General features: G+C 44.3%; 1 protein-coding gene across 5 annotated transcripts in view; it reads right to left on the reverse strand.

Moving 5' to 3' along the window:
* The window catches only part of C16H10orf90 (chromosome 16 C10orf90 homolog), a 223,035-nt gene that overhangs the window by 32,562 nt on the left and 176,767 nt on the right, over positions 1-13,706 (reverse strand). The gene's annotated exons all lie outside the window — the stretch shown is intronic.

The following is a 13,706-nucleotide window of genomic DNA, read 5'->3' on the forward strand; positions in this document are numbered from 1 at the left end:
GAGGCATAGGTATGGATTAAAAAAAAAGGAAATTACTTCTATGTGCAGATGATGAAGTACTTCTGAAAACCCTCAGCTTATCAATGATAAAATAAACTCAAAGAGCAGCTAAAGCAAAAGGAAGAATTATGAAGTAAAAGAACTGAAGATTTCAAAGCGCGGCTCGAGAAGACAAAGTATGATAATGACATGTGCAAAGAGCTGGAAATAGAAAACCGAAAGGGAAGAACAAGCTCGGTGTTTCTCAAGCTGAAAGAACTGAAGAGAAAATTCAAGCCTCGAGTTGAAATAGTGAAGGATTCTATGGGAAAATATTAAATGACGCAGGAAGCATCAAAAGAAGATGGAAGGAATACACAGAGTCATTATACCAAAAAGAACTAGTCGATGTCCAACCATTTCAAGAGGCAGCATATGATCAGGGACCGATGGTACTGAAGGAAGAAGTCCAAGCTGCTCTGAAGGCATTGGTGAAAAACAAACCTCCAGGAATTGATGGAATATCAATTGAGATGTTTCAACAAACGGATGCAGCACTGGAGGTGCTCACTCGTCTATGCCAAGAAATATGGAAGACAGCTTCCTGGCCAACTGACTGGAAGAAATCCATATTATTCCTATTCCCAGGAAAGGTGATCCAACTGAATGTGGAAATTATAGAACAATATCATTAATATCACACGCAAGCAAAATTTTGCTGAAGATCATTCAAAAACGGCTGCAGCAGTACATTGACAGGGAACTGCCAGAAATTCAGGCCAGTTTCAGAAGAGGACGTGGAACCAGGGATATCATTGCTTTTGTCAGATGGATCCTAGCTGAAAGCAGAGAATACCAGAAGGATGTTTACCTGTGTTTTATTGACTATGCAAAGGCATTCGACTGTGTGGATCATAACAAATTATGGATAACATTGTGAAGAATGGGAATTCCAGAACACTTAATTGTGCTCATGAGGAACCTTTACATAGAACAAGAGGCAGTTGTTCGGACAGAACAAGGGGATACTGATTGGTTTAAAGTCAGGAAAGGTGTGCGTCAGGGCTGTATTCTTTCACCATACCTATTCAATCTGTATGCTGAACAAATAATCCGAGAAGCTGGGCTATATGAAGAAGAACGGGGCATCAGGATAGGAGGAAGACTCATTAACAACCTGCGTTATGCAGATGACACAACCTTGCTTGTTGAAAGTGAAGAGGACTTGAAGCACTTACTAATGAAGATCAAAGACCGCAGCCTTCAGTACAGATTGCAACTCAACATAAAGAAAACAAAAATCCTCACAACTGGACCAATGAGCCACATCATGATAAACGGAAAAAAGATTGAAGTAGTCAAGGATTTCATTTTACTTGGATCCACAATCAACAGCCATGGAAGCAGCAGTCAAGAAATCAAAAGACGCATTGCATTGGGCAAATTTGCTGCAGAGGACCTCTTCAAAGTGTTGAAGAGCAAAGATGTCACCTTGAAGACTAAGGTGCGCCTCACCCAAGCCATGGTATTTTCAATTGCATCATGTGCATATGAAAGCTGGACAATGAATAAGGAAGACAGAAGAAGAATTGATGCCTTTGAATTGTGGTGATGGCAAAGAATATTGAATATACCATGGACTGCCAGAAGAATAAATAATCTGTCTTGGAAGAAGTACAACCAAAATGCTCCTTAGAAGCAAGGATGGCGAGATTGCGTCTTACATACTTTGGACGTGTTGTCAGGAGGGATCAGTCCCTGGAGAAGGACATCATGTTTGGCAAAGTACAGGGTCAGCAGAAAAGAGGAAGACCCTCAACGAGGTGGATCGACACAGTGGCTGCAACAATGAGCTCAAGCACAACAACGATTGTAAGGATGGCGCAGGACTGGGCAGTGTTTCGTTCTGTTGTGCATAGGGGTGCTATGAGCGGAACTGACTCGACGGCACCTAACAACAACAAAGAGTGAAATAATTCAGTTAAATAGCCTGACATAACATTAACATACAAAAATCAACAGGTTTCATATAAAAAGGCACTACACAGTTAGAGGACCTAACAGTAGAGAACCCCCCATTTATGACAGCAGCACAGAGGATAAAATACATGAGAATAAATATAGCAAAATATACGCAAAGCCTATGAGGAGATTTTTTAAAATACTCCTAGAAGACCCAAAAGCAGACTTGACAAAATGAAAAATTTCCCGTTCCTGAAAAGATAACTCCAGTTTTTTTTTTTTTTTTTTTAATTTTTATTAAGCTTCAAGTGAACATTTACCATTCCAATCAGTCTGTTACATGTAGGTTTACATACATCTTACTCCCTTCTCCCACTTGCTCTCCCCCTATTGAGTCAGCCCTTACAGTCTCTCGTTTCGTGCCAATTTTACCTTCTTCCCTCTCTCTCTATCTTCCCATCCCCCCTCCAGTCAAGAGTTGCCAACACACTCTCCCGTGTCCACCTGATTTAATTAGCTCACTCTTCATCAGTATCTCTCTCCCCCCCACTGACCAGTCCTTTTCATGCCTGATGATTTGTCTTCGGGGATGGTTCCTGTCCTGTGCCATCAGAAGTTCTGGGGAGCATTGTCTCTGGGATTCCTCTCGTCGCAATCATACCATTAGGTGTGGTCTTTTAATGAGAATTTGGGGTCTGCATCCCATTGGTCTCCCGCTCCCTCAGGAGTTGTCTGTTGTGTTCCCTGACAGGGCAGACATCGATTGTGGCCGGGCACCAACTTGTTCTTCTGGTCTCAGGATATTGTAGGTCTCTGGTTCAAGTGGCCCTTTCTGTCTCTTGGGTTCTTAGTTGTCGTGTGACCTTGGTGTTCTTCCTTTGTCTTTGCTCCCGGTGGGTTGAGACCAATTAATGTATTTTAGATGGCTGCTTGTTGGCATTTAGGACCCCAGGTGCCACAATTCAAAGTGGGATGCAGAGTGTTTTCATAATAGAATTGTTTTGCCCATTGATTTAGAAGTCCTCTCAAACCAAGTTCCCCAGACCCCAGCCCCTGCTTCGCTATCCTTTGAAGCTTTCATTTTATCTCGGAAACCTCTTTACTTTTAATCCTGTCCAATTAGGCTGACCTTCCTTGTTTTGAGTGTTGTCTTTCCCTTCACCCAAAGCAGTTCCCATCTACAGACTGATATAACTCCAGTTTTAAAGATGATGTTATTAGTTGTCATCTAGTTGGCCAGGACACATGATCGGTTATGGATTGGACAATGCTCCATTGTGATCCATAGTGTTTCATTGGCTAATTTTTAGAAATAGATTGCCAAGCCTTTCTTCCTAGTTCATCTTAGTCTGGGGGCTCCGCTGAAATCTGTTCAACATCATCGCAACACATGTCTCCACTGTCTGACGGGTGATGGCTGTGAATGGGGTATTTTGACCAGGAGTTGAACCCAGGTCTCCCACATGGGAGGCAAGAATTCTATCACCGAGCCACCACTGCCATTACAGAAAAGATAAAATTAGATCCTATTTCACACCATGGGGCAATGGTGGCACAGTGCTTAAGAGCTCAGCTGCTAACCAAAAAAAAGATCAGTAGTTAGAATCTACTGGCCACTCCTTGGAAACCCTATGGGGCAGTTCTACTCTGTCCTATAGGGTTGCTGTGTTGGAATCGACTTGATGGCATTGGGTTTGGTTCACATCATACGCAAGAATAAACTCCAAATGGACCAGGGTTATAAATGTAAAAAATGAAAACATACAATTCCTTGGAGAAAACATGGGGGATTCCTTTTTAACTGTGGTGTAGGGAAGGGCTGCCTAACTATGACTCAAAATCCAAGTAAGAAGAGACAAGCTTGGTAAATTTAACAGCATAAAAGTTTTAACATTTGCATGATAAAAACACTTTAAAACAAAGAAATGACATTTGACAAAGTGTGAGAAAATATTCACAACCTACACCACAGGTAGGGTTAATATTCCTAATACATAACGAGAGACAAGGGCCCGAAAACCCAACAGAAAAATGGGGAAAATATATGGACAATTCACAGAAAAAGAATCCAAAATGGCCCCCAGACATATGCCAAAATGGCCAAAATCACTCATTAGAGAACTGCCATATAAAACAACTCAGACACCACTCCACACCTGGCAAAAGTGAAGAGGTGGAACAGCACGCTCCTGCCGGGAGACTATCGGGGAAATGGCACTCATACTTTTCTTCTGGAGGGAATTTGGCAAACCTAACAAAACATTTTTTCTGTTACACATAAAGTCTCCGTGAGTTGGAACTGACTTGACAGCAACTAACAATAAGAACAACACAACCACACGTACACTTATTTTTCAACCCAGCAATCCCCTCCTAGGAATTCACCCGAGGGCGCTTGCCAAGGGGCCCACAGGCCTGCAGGGTATCGCCAGCTGGTTTGCTTTTGCCCTCTCTCTGCAAGTAGGACATGGGCAGGCAGATGGATCTAAGGAGGAGGTGATAAGGCCAGTGAGCCCGCCGTTGAGTGGATGGGTGTCATTCTGATTTTCACTCTGCAGAGCAGGGGCGAGCCCACCGAACAGCCAGTTCTGACTGTGGCACTGAACTGAGGATGTTGTCACCTGTTCTGGTCGGTCCCAATCACTGAACAATGAATGAACCCACATGGAGAGCTGCCTGGCAAAGTACAGCAGGTTCTTCTAGCTAATGAAGCTGGTCAGAGGGATATGGGAAGACCATTTCGAAAGCTAGAAGGCAGCAAAACACAAAACTTGTCTAATGAGACTAAAACTTCCTGTTCATTCTGAAAGGCTCCAGCTGAACCCGAGTGAGTCAGCATCCTGAGGGTTCATCAAGGCTTAATCAGAGCCTTAATTAACCCTGACTGGTAAGGTCAGCAGTTTGAATCCACCAGCTGCTCCTTGGAAACTCTATGGGACAGTTCTACTCTGTCCTATAAGGTCGCTATGAGTTGGAATCTACAACAGGCTTGGTTTGCTTTGATTTTCTGGTGTGGACACCTGGTTAGAAGGCCCTGGACAGTCCACACAGGCAGCGCTCATCTTTCCTATTCTTGACTTTCCTATGCTTTGGAACAACACCCCCAACAACTCCCATACTCTGAGCTCTGAATGTTTGCACATCAACTGACAAACATTATACACATACACACACACTCATGGCGCTGCCTTCGGTGATGGCGACACTGTCATCTTTGATGGCACAGCTGCTTCCTGGCAATAATTTGAGCACCTCCTGTGTTTCCTCTGTATCAAAACGAGTAGCAAATGGGCTCAGGGACACACTTGGGACTCATACACTTAATGCACTTAGGAGGAGGATAGAAACCACTGGTGGCTGGAAGAAGCAAATCTTTGACCTTAACTAAATGGCCGCCGGACTTACATCAGGAGCTGGTTGGTTCACTCCAAGTTGTGAAGAGAATGAACAGGATTAAAGAACAGATGGGAAATGCTAATATAGGTTATCAAAGACTGGGTATCAAAGTGGGAGCTTTAAAGTTAGGGATCTCAGACTGTCGAGAGTTCTGGGTGAAAAGGCCCCCTTTCAATCTCTTTCAACACGTATTCAATGTCCATGTGTTTTCAGGAAACTGGGTCTAAGGAGCTCCCCCGCCTTTGGGTTGTGGGTATTTGGTGCCATATGGCAGGGGCCAGAAAGGAGACAGGCTTGCCTGACAAGCAACACCCCTTCCTGTTCTGCCAGGTCACTGGGTCCTAGTTCCCCTCCAGCTCATTCAGACCCTACTTCTACTACAAGATCTGGAAACCCCATTTTGGAAAGCTATAAATACCTCTGAGGGGTCCATGTCAGAAAAGGAAGTGAATTCCAAGGCTGTGAGATTCCCATGGAAGCGGCTCTGGGCTCCCCTTCTCAGGGCTGTCGGGCTGCGCGAGCACTCCCTAGCCTGGCTGACATCACTTTTCTGGTTTCCTCAGACGTTTTTTTTACAAACCTCAATCATGTCAGCCCCAGCTCAGCTGGAACGCGTGGCCTAGTGCGCTTCATCTTCTAAGCGCGGGGCGCCCTTTGAAGAACTATTTTTGAAAATCAGAACCGGAGAGACTCCCAAGGGCCCCTGAAGAGAAGTGCATGCCACATGAAAACAGCAACTGAGAATAAATCCAGCCCAGAGTCAGGGCAGGGCGGGTGCAGGATGAGCGGGAAAGGAGGCAGTGACCGGCTTCTAGGCCTCAGTCTCTGACGTTCAACGTCCGTTCATGTCCCTTCCCCCACAAGTGACCACTGTCTCCCAGTGAAATAAACAGGTGGTGTCACAGCAGACGAACACCCTGCTTTCTGACCACTCCCTTTCGGTTATTTATTTCTCTTTGCTGAGAGTAATTCATAAGAAGCAAAACATGTTTAGTTTATGCGCTTCCCCCATGAGATCACTTAGGTATGGAATAACGGAAATATGTTAAACTGTGTTTCGTAATGCTACAGTGAATATTCCTGTCTCGTGAAAGTACCTCCCCCATGCCCTAAGGAAGGGAAGGCTCCCTTTTGAAAGGAAACTTATCACTGTCTTATTGAAACTTGTTTTAGAGCATTGTGGAGGAGGCAAAATCCCTAAAAATTATACTTTTTCTGAACCAATGCCTAATAGGGAAGGGAGAGAGGCCCCATGCATTTTATTCTTGCTAGCTGTCGAATGGTGACTAAGGCAGGAAATAACCACCTTCTGACATTTTTAACTGTTCAGTTAATACTCACTGTTGAGCGTTGTTTTACATAAACTTGCACCACTGGCAGGGAATTGTACAATTTTTTCCCACTTCACACCCGCCCCTCTTTTTTGGCTCGGAATATCCTACTTATTCTCAATTTCAAAGTCGTAGGAAAAAACACAGTAGACAGTTTTCATTGGGCTCTTTACACTGACGCCTCAGTCGAGTGGCCCAAAGCTTCTCTCAGGAAGCTAAGCCAGCCCACATTTCACACTCGCTTCCACCCAGTTTCTGCCAGACCTCCGGCCATCTTTGCTTCCATCGTGACACCGTTCAGAGAAACAGTCTGGGTCAGGCTGTAAAGCTGTACAGCACCCTTTAAAAATGTAACCAGGCAGCTCGTCCTAGGTTGATGGGTGCTTGTTAATTTGTTTAAGAAAAATCTTTTTTAAAATGGTCATTGTTAACATCTTACAGGTTAACATTGGGGGGAGCACTGTACTTTTTTGTACCTTTTCTGTAAGCCTAGAATTATTTCAAATAAAGCATTTTTTAAATGGTCATTTGTTTTTAGACTAATAAAAATTCCTCACAGAGCAGCAGTTTTTGCACAGATGAACTTTGGATCTCAGTAACTCTGTAATATGGCTATCTCTGCATCTGTGGATTCAGCAGGAATGGCACAAACATGCTTGTAGAATCCCATGCCATATGCACTAAGACACCCCATGCATGTCAGTATGGTTTACGGGTTCATCAATCTGTTGGTGAACAGAGGCGGTTATCAGCCACCCAGGATTCCATTGAGTTCTGCTCTGCTGACCCAGAGTGGGCATGGTGAGGCATTCTCTCAGGTGGCCAAATTTGTAACATGACATCATTTCAGAAAGAGTTCTCTGTATTTCACATTAAAACGGAAAGCACTGGAAAGAATTTGAATGACAGGCCCAGAGATCTGGGATCTACTGCCACCTGGTCTGTCTCCCATTAATCGTGCAACTAGACAGGTCACTCAACCTGTCTGGCCTCAAATGACTCACCTATCCAATGGGGATAATAGCTTCCCTGCCACCCAAAGAGACAACAGGACAATGTGAGAACTCAGAAAAAAGCAACATGCTGTGCAGAAAGCCTTCACTGCAATTCTATTCTGTCCTATAGGGTTGCTACAAGTCGGAATCAACTCAACGACGATAGTTTTGTTTTTTTTTTTTTTAGAGGGCCTACATCTAAGGCATAACTTTAACAATATGATCCTTAAGCAACATGGCTAGACTCTTTATTTCACGTCTAGGAAAAACAAAAGATAGACCAAGGAGACAGACAGGCAGGAATACAGTCTGCTAAATTCTTCAGCTGTCTCCCACCCCCACGCCCAGACACAGCTATTTCCTGCCCATTTTGACAAACTTCCTGGATGAAGTGAGATGAAGGCCAGTGTGGGTGGACATTATGACCGTCTTTTGTTGGGGGATAAGAGATGTCTTTTGGGTGGGGCAAACCTGGTAGTCATCCTGGGCCTGAGAGGGGCTCTGGAATGGGGCTGGGACAGCTGGGGAGCAGAGGAGAGAGAAGAAAGTAGAGCCGTTGCGGTGGTGGTGACTCACGTGAACCTCAAAGATGGGCTGAAGGGAGGCAGCTGTTTGTTAGCCTTTCTCACCTCCAAAGATGCCCTGACCTCTTTAGATAGATTTACCTGGATACAAATGTTTGTGCGGGGTGTGAGGTGGGGGCGGGGGCGTGGCAAGAGAAACGTAGTGAGGTTTGGGATAAATCTACACCCTACATCAGGCAAGGAGGGGTGTGACACACACAGTCTTCTAAGGTCAACCTATGAATAGGAATATTTGGACCTTTCTAATTACAAGACTAAGGAGCCCTGGTGGTTTAGTGGTTAAGCATTTCACTGCTAACCAAAGATGTGGCAGTCTGCTTCTCTAAATATTTACAGCCTTGGAAACTCTATGGGGGCAGTTCTACTCTGTCCTATAGGGTCACTATGAGTCAGAATCAACTTGATGGCAATGGATTTGAGTTTATCATAAGGCTGTACACACAGAGAAAGAGCTGTGCCTTTTTCTGATGTGGGTGGTCCTTACAAAGGGCCTTCCACAGAGTTGGGGCTCAGGACACTCAGGTTGAATTAAAATTAATTACTAATTGTGCTCATTTCTCAGCAAAGTCCAGGCTCAATGAGACAAGCTCTGGTGTCACACCGGAGTTGGGGGAGAGGACGCAGTGAGGTGCCTGTTCTATCAGAAATGTCTGGGATCTCCCAGCAACCACTGCAGTGCCTGCTCTACCCAGATCTGGGGACTAAGACATGGGCCAGGAAAACACTGCAGGGTGCCGAGCACCAAAGGGGCCCTGGCTGGTCGATCCCAACTAATCCACATGGGAGTCTGAGTGCAGTGACATTGTGAGCTGTGTCCTTGAGTGGGGTGGCCTCCGTGCCACGGGTCTGCTCTTATTTATGTACTTGAGGGTTTTTTTTTTCGCCCATGCAGATGCCTTTATCCCATTAAGGCTAATGGGAGGCATGTGGCTGAACTGAGAGACATTCCATCTTCCAGATTTTCTAAAAATAAATGTGGAGAAGGAAAACATATGTATTGTTTCTATTTGGGATTTAAAACACACACACAAAAGGGAACCAGAGAGATTCACTGCCATCTCTGAACCGTCGAGTATCTTCTTGATCATCTTAGTGGATAGCTTGTCATTAGGCAGGTTTAGACACGGGATAATGAGAAACCCTCCAATTCATTATATTAACAGTTTCAGGGCTCTGCTTTTTATTCCTTTGATGGTCAGTATGCTAAAAGGGTTTCTTGGCTAGTAGACTATGGAATGATCCTTATTATGGCTCAACTAAAGAGCTATATGTTAGAAAAGTTTACTGTAAAGAAAGCTTCTCATAGGAGAATTTTACGTCCCTAATGATTTCCATTATTGACCTGTAACTACGGTTGGCAAGGCTAAAAGAAAAGCTTCTTGAATATAATAAAATCACACTTAAGAACACAAACATCCTTTTAAAGTTGCATGTTTAAAGAAAAGGCAGTGGCAAAATGTAAATACCATTCAATATACTAACAGCACCATGGGTTAAACTCAAAATGCCTCTAAACAGCAACACGGAAAATGAACTTCTGGTCTGAACTTGTCTCCCCTAAGCGTAGTAGTTTCTAAGAAATTTCTAAATTTGTCTAAATTTGCTCAGTCTTCCATTAATCTTAACATTTCTAATTTCGTATCCAGGGCCTTTTAGTTGTTTAGGGTACTTTCTCCATGATGTGAATTTACAGTCATCTTTTGACATGGCCACAACTATGTGCACAGTTCAGGAACTCAAACCCAATGCCTACTGCCTTTGAGTCCATTCCGACTCATAGCGACCCTATAGGACAGAGTAGAACTGCTCCATAGAGTTTCCAGGGAGTACCTGGTGGATTTGAACTGCCAACCTCGTGCTTAGCAACCGTGGTACTTAACCACTACACCACCAGGGTTTTCTTAGGAACTCACAGACACATCAAATCTCTGTCTGGGCATGAAGGTTCTACCAAGCGACCAATGAATATACAGCCTTTATGACCTGCTCGCTGTCCAATTAATCTGAAAATAATCATTAAATGATTAGACAGGGCCTGGGCTAACTTTCAAGGAGCCCAGCTGGCGCAGTGGTTAAGCGCTCAGCTGCTAACCTGAAGGTCAGCAGTTTGAACCTACCAGCCACCCCATAGAAGAAAGATGTGACAGCCTACTTCTGTAAATATTTACAGCCTTGGAAACCCTATGGAGCAGTTCTACTCTGTCCTATAAGGTCACTATGAGCTGGAATTGACTCAATGACAATAGGCTTGGTTTGGGTTTGGAGATAACTGTCCTGTCCCTAAATTCAATGAGTTATTTATCACAAACCCAGGAGTTACCTTGATTCCTTCCTTCCTTTCTCTCCACGTGGAATCTACCAGCAAGCCCTGTTAACTCTACCCAACTACAGCATATCTCGAACCCATCCACACTTCCCCATCTCAACTTATACCACTCAATGCCAATTGTCCATTCCCTTCCATCTCAATGGCTTTACTGCTTCGTCTACTTTTCTGCTTCTACTGAGATCTTGAGAAAATGTAAGTCAGATCCTTGCAATTCTCCACTTAAAACCGTTCAATGGCTTTCCATCCACCTTAAATTACAAATTTCTCCTGATATGATCTGGCCCTTGCCCACCTCCCTGAGCTCAAATGGTCTCTCCCTTGTCTCTTCTGCTCTTCGTCCGTGCTGGACTTAACTTTGTCCCTTGAATCTGCCAACTATGTCCTTGTGTCATGTCAGGGACTCTTCCCCAGCTGTTCCTAAAATAGTCATCCTCTCTATCTTCACAAGGTAGGCTCCTTCTTAGCATGCAGATCTCAGATTAAACATCACCTTATTACAGAATCCTTCCCAGACCATCACATCTAAAGAAGGCAACAAATAGTCAACCTGATCACACCACCTGATTTCAGCATTCTGCAAAAGCTCTTATCACCACTTGAAAGGTCTCATGATGCATCTATTTGCTGTCCATCTGTATCCACTAACAAGTAAGCTGTAGGCGAACGGGGAGCTTGTCTTGCTCAATTCAGGCTTCTGAACACCTAGATGATGCCTGGCACTCAAGAAACATTTGCCAAGTGACTGACATCATTTAAATGATGGCTCATATCTTTAGCAAGGGCTTTTAGCCCATGAGGAGTCCAGTAAAATCCAGAAGACTCACTTACCTACCAGATAATAGGAAATGAGAAATACAGAATTCCCTTTAGGTGAAGGGAAGGTCAACACACAATACACGGGAAGTTGGCACACCTGGACTAAACCAAAAGCTAAGAAGTTTCCTGAATACAACCAAACACTTCGAAGGACAGAGTAGCAGGGGCAGGGGTCTGGGGACCATGATTTCAGGGAACATCTAGGTCAACTGACATAACAAAGTGTATTAAGAAAACATTCTGCATCCCACTTTGGTAGGTGGCATCTAGGGTCTTAAAGATAGCAAGTGGCCATCTAAGATGCACCTAGAGCAAAGGACAATGAAGAACACCAAAGACACAAGGAAAATAAGAGCCCAAGAGACAGGAAGTGCCACATAAACCAGAGATTCCATCGGCCTGAAACTGGAAGAACTAGATGGTGCCTAGCTACCACTTATGACTGCCCAGACGGGGAACACAACAGAGAATCCCTGATGGAGCAGGAGAAAAGTGGATGCAGAACTCAAATTCTAGTAAAAAGACCAGACTTAATGGTCTGACTGAGACTGGAAGAACCCCAGAGGACACGGCCCCCAGACACTCTGTTGGCCCAGAACTAAAACCATTCCCGAAGCCAACCCTTAGGATAAGCATTAGGCTGGACTATAAGACAGAAAATGATACTGATGAGGAGTGTGCTTCTTAGCTAGAGAACACACATGGAACTATGTGGGCAGCTCTTGTCCAGAGGTGAGATGAGAAGGCAGAGGGGACAGGAGCTGGTTGAATGGATGCAGGAAACACAGGGTGGAGAGGAGGAGTGTGCTGTCACGTTATAGGAAGAGCAACTAGGGTCAAGTAAAACCATGTGTATAAGTGTTTGTATAAGAAACTGTCCTGAATTGCAAACTTTCACTTAAAGCACAATAAAAAAGAGAAAAAAATAAAAGAAATACTGAATCCCCATCTAAAAGCATTGCCAGAGGACTTTTGACCATCTCTTAGGGGTAAACATTAATTCAATAACTCAAAATTCTTTTAAGCACCTGCTATGGTCAGGCATCCTGTTATGAGCTGAGGATACAATGGTGGGAAATAGGCATGGCAGCTGCCCCTTACAGAGTGGGCGAGTTGGTAAATTTGTGACAGAGGGTAAGTTCCTCAAGTCTGGAGATAATTTTTTTTTCATAATTTTTATTGTGCTTTAAGTGAAAGTTTACAAATCAAGTCAGTCTCTCACATAATAACTTATATACACCTTGCTATCTACTCCCAATTACTCTCCCTACAATGAGACAGCCCGCTCCCTCCTTCCACTCCCTCTTTTTGTGTCCACTTTGCCAGCTTCTAAGCCCCTCTACCCTCCCATCTCCCCTCCAGGCAGGAGGTGCCAACATAGCCTCAAGTGTCCGCCTGATCCAAGTAGCTCAATCCTCACCAGCATCCCTCTCCTACCCACTGTCCAGTCCAATCCATGTCCGATAAGCTGGCTTCTGGGATGGTTCCTGTCTCAGGCCAACAGAAGGTCTGGGGTTCATGACCACCAGGGTCCTTCCAGTCTCAGTCAGACCATTAAGTCTGGTCTTTTTATGAGAATTTGGGGTCTGCGTTCCACTGTTCCCCTGCACCCTCAGGGGTCCTAAATCTGGAGATAATTTTGTTCTCACTTGTACGACGACAAGAGCATGGTATTCTACAGGAGTCTGGGTTCTCTCATCTTCAATGGCCACAAGGAAAGAAAAAATCATTTTGAGACTAAAGTCTACATCTCAAATGGTAGAGCCATTTTTGAGCTCTTCTGGCCTTTTGTTTTTCCTGAATCACTTGCTCTTTGCTCAGGAAGGTGGTGGAAGCCTGTTTGCCTTAACTGGGCCGCCATATCGGTGGGTGCTACTAATCCATTTGGCTGAAAGAGACAAGTGGGGGAATGTGGGGCTATGAGCCAACCCACAGGGGACTGGACTGTAACAAGATTTCAAATGTACAGATCTCACTGTAACTGTTTTACCATGGACATCAGCTCCTGCTCTTTTCCACTAAGAAACTTTCATACACTAAGTGGCAAACTTGGCCAATTCCAATTTTACTTTCTTTCTCTGCACTCTGTCTTAGCAAAGGCACAGATGGATAGAAAATTAGACAAAAGCCAGGTGGGTGGAAGAGTGAAGGCAGGGAAGCAGAGTGCTCAATTACACTTTGAATGAGATCACTTACTTCCTAAATAGCCAGTAGTTGTCTCTATGGTTTTCCCTCCATTTGAAATTACACATTTTTTATTACCGACACGACCACCAGCCCAGCCATGTGAGGGCAATTTTCAGGAAGGAAGCAG

This window comes from Elephas maximus, chromosome 16 (genome assembly GCF_024166365.1).
Source record: "Elephas maximus indicus isolate mEleMax1 chromosome 16, mEleMax1 primary haplotype, whole genome shotgun sequence".
In the NCBI taxonomy this organism is placed as follows: domain Eukaryota; kingdom Metazoa; phylum Chordata; class Mammalia; order Proboscidea; family Elephantidae; genus Elephas; species Elephas maximus.